Source organism: Chelonoidis abingdonii, chromosome 1, assembly GCF_003597395.2.
Source record: "Chelonoidis abingdonii isolate Lonesome George chromosome 1, CheloAbing_2.0, whole genome shotgun sequence".
Taxonomy (NCBI): domain Eukaryota; kingdom Metazoa; phylum Chordata; order Testudines; family Testudinidae; genus Chelonoidis; species Chelonoidis abingdonii.
The window spans coordinates 365,408,768-365,412,534 of record NC_133769.1 but is presented as its reverse complement, the minus strand read 5'-3'; the positions used below and the strand labels follow the sequence as shown (position 1 = coordinate 365,412,534).

General features: G+C 46.3%; 1 non-coding gene across 1 annotated transcript; it reads right to left on the bottom strand.

The window, feature by feature from the left end:
- Positions 1-3,196: 3,196 nt before the first annotated feature.
- TRNAR-CCU (transfer RNA arginine (anticodon CCU)) lies at positions 3,197-3,269 on the bottom strand. Its single transcript has one exon. It is a non-coding gene; the product is annotated as a tRNA-Arg (tRNA).
- Between the last annotated feature and the right edge of the window lie 498 nt (positions 3,270-3,767).

Here is a 3,767-nt window from a genome sequence, read left to right as displayed (position 1 = left end):
TAAGCTAATGGGGTTTTGTTAAAAAGTGGGTTGTGGGAGCAAAAGCACATGGGAGTTTTGAAAAAATTGATGGATTTAATAACTTTGGGACAGTTTTTAGACATTGTGCCTGACCACGTTAAAGCCATTGTGATAGATACCCTGAGTCAGTCCTACAGGCTGTGGAAATTGTGGATGACCATACCCAAAACAGGGCTTGGGAAGGGTGTAAATCCCATAGAAAAGCTAATCACTACTTGCCCCAGTTCAAGAGGAGGGAAGGATTTAAAAGTAAACCTGGCCTTGACTCTTATATAGGAGCTCGTGGGGACCCAAGAATAAACAGGTTACATGCTATCGCTGTGGTGTGCGTGGCCACATGAAACCAGATTGCCCAGCCCTGAAGGGCAGCCCAATCCCAAATGCCATGGTAAATGCCAACTTCATTACTCTGAGCACCCAGGCTGAACCAAGCCACAACAGCGCCACCTTGAGTCCAGGTGCAAGCACAGCAGTGGCTAATGTCAACCCCATTGTCTCCCATAGTATGGGACTAGGGGATGAGCTCACCAGTTGTTAGGACTGAAGCATGGCAAGAGAGTGAGATTTATCAAGGAGCCAAAAGGTCAATTGTGTTGAATGCATAGGATGGTGAGATACTGGCTCTGATGTGACTATAATTAATGGACATCTGGTGATGCCAGAGGACATGTTGCCTGGGGAATGTGTGACAGTAGTGGCACTGAGTACACTGCGAACCTGCCGATAGCCAAAATCCACCTTGAGTGAGATGGCTTTAAAGGGAATGTCCAGGATTTAATTCTTGCTGATGTTTTGGTGGAAAAAAAAAAAAAAACATACTGGAGGTGCCTGGCCAAGTTAATGTGGTAACCAGGTCACAAATAGTTTGGGTCTGAGGCAGATACCCTAACTAATGGCAGTGGAGGGACAGTGTCTCAGGCTGGGTCAGGCAAGGATTTGTCTGAAGTATCAGGGATGGTTCTGAATTTAAATGAAAGACACAGAAAGAATTCATTATGGCCCAGCAGAGTGAGAGAGCCAAGAATGATGCTCAGAGTCAGGTCCCAGCTATTGAAAAGAGGCAGGTTTTTCATGCAGGATGGACTGTTGTATAAGAAGCCTCCTAGGGGAAGGAAGCATTCCCAAGCAGCAGTTCACCAACAGCTTGTGGTACCTGAGAGTTATTGCAATGGTTTATTGAAAATGGCTCATGATGGTCCATTTGCAGGACATCTGGGTATAGGCAAAACGTGTGACAAGCTAGAGCAAAAAATTTCTACTGGCTTCATCTCTTTAGGTCAGTGAGAAAGTATTGCAGGAAGTGTGAACAGTGCCAGAAGCGTAAGGCATTAAGAGGACTTAGCAAGGTGCCCCTCCAGCCTCTGCCCATTATTGGAGGCGCTTTTGCTAGAGTGTCTGAGGATATTGTGGGACCACTCCCAAAAGAAGAAATATCCTTGTGTTGGGAGGTTTTCCTACCAGATATGCTGAGGCTGTAGCATTGTCTAATATTGAGGCAGAGACAGTGGCAATGGTCTTTTTCTCTGTTTTTCATGGAGTTGATTTTCCCAAGGAAATATTGTCTGACCATGGGTCTAATTTTATGTCTGTGGTTTTCAAGCAGTTGTGAGAGTTATGTGGGGTGAAGCACCTGAAAGCTGCTCCCTACTGCCCCCCAGACTAATGGTCTGGTGGAAAGGGTCAATGGAATCCTGAAGTCTATGTTGAAAATGTACATGATAGATGCAGAAAGACTGGGATGTTCTGCTGTCATATCTATTGTATGCATACAGGAGTGTGCTCCAAGAGTCTACAGAGTTTGCTCCCTTTGAACTGCTCTCTGGGAGGCAGGTCCACGGGCCTCTAGATTTGGTTCATGACTCATGGGAAGACGACATTGAGGAGGCAGCGCAGCCAGTGGCTGAGTACTTGGCTCAGCTCAAGGAGAGTTTGCAAGAGATGAAGAAGTTGGTTCAGCAGAATCTGAAAGAGCCATGATACTCAGAAAGCACAGTATGACAGATGCTGAGGAAAGAGCATTTGAAATAGGGGACATTGTGTTGGTGTTAGAGCCTGTCAGGAAAAATAAAATGAAAGACATTTGGAATGGAAGCTGAGAGATTGTGGAAAGGGTTAATGAGATTACCTATGATGTGAGGAGACCCCAGGGCTGGGGAAGTGTGCAGACAGTGCAGGTTAACAGAATGAAGGCCTATCATGGAAGGGAGATAAACAAATATGATCTGTTGTGCTGAGAAAGAGGCAGTGTCCATCCCTTTGACTGACATGGTTGTTGAAAGCCAGGAGAGGAGGCCTCTTGAGAGTTTTGAGATGGGAGGAGGGTTTAACCTCCCCTCAGAAGGAAGGAATTGCTGATGTTGTTGAAACATCTCCAGCGAATATTCTCCTATAGACCAGGTCTCACTGATAGGACAACGTGCTCCATTCCAATGGTGGGTCCCTGCCCAGCTCCTAGCAGAGCTTACAGGGCCAAGGGAGAGATGCAGACACAAATCAGGAAGAGGTGGAAAGCATGTTGTTAATGGGAGTAATCATCAAACCCAGAGGTAGCGCTACACATGGGAACTGTTTGACCCAAGTCACAGCAAAAGAGCTTTCCAGCAAGTGGGAAGGAGATATATGATGTCATCTCCCCCCACACCACCACACCTGGAAACACCTGAGGAACAAAGAGTGAACTCTGCAAAGTAATGGTCGAGAGGGATTTCTAGCCTGTGTATGAAACCTGGGAAACCAAGCTGCAGAGCCAAGGCAGCTTGTGCCTTAAGAAACTGGCAGCCTGTTTAACACTCGGTGAGAATTTGCTAATACATGTCCTACCTATCTAGTCTGTTTACCTAGTAAATAAACAAAACTGCAAACTGAGTTTATCTACTTTGATCTGTTTGTTATCACTTAAAATCTATCCTTTTGTAGTTGCACTTATTTTATGTTTGAATCTAAACCAGCGAGTGCTTGGGGAAAATCTCTGCTTGGTTCACAGAAGATTAGGGTTGGAAGGGACCTCAGGAGGTCATCTAGTCCAACCCCCTGCTCAAAGCAGGACCAGTCCCCAGACATTTTTACCACAGTTCCCTAAATGGAACCCTCAAGGATTGAACTCATGACCCTGGGTTTAGCAGGCCAATGCTCAAACCACTAAGCTATCCTCCCCCCCAAAGAAGGAGGAGTTTTTCACCCCAGATGGGACTTGAACCCACAATCTCTGGCTTAGGAAGCCAATGCCTTATCCATTAGGCCACTAGGGCTCTTGTTATCAGAAGTTACCACAATTGTGCATTGTTCTCTTCACATTGAGAGAGGTATTACACTCATATACTGACCAGTTTTGATCAAGGCAGGACAGTACTGCTCTGGGGTCCCAGGCTGGGAAGCTGGTGGCTAGAAAGCCCACGTGTAACTGCAACTGGGTGTCTCTCTACCTGTGTGAATGCTGGTGAAAGTGCAACTTGCCCCAGCAGTACAGTGTGAGATAGCCCAGACTGGTGGGTCGGGGGCTCACTGGTAACTCAGTTCCAGGTGTCCCCCTGGGGAAAATCTGTCACAGACAAGACTGAAAAAACCAACCCTGATATTTGCATGTGCAAATGAGTAGACAGAAACAGGACATCTGATTTGCAAGTATACATATGATTGGTGGGCAGGAGAGCCACACGGAGAATTTGTGGGCACAGCTGGAGAATTTGTGGGCACAGCTGGAGGTGCCTGACTTTCAATGTGAGCTTATTCAGCAATGCTTCTTTCAA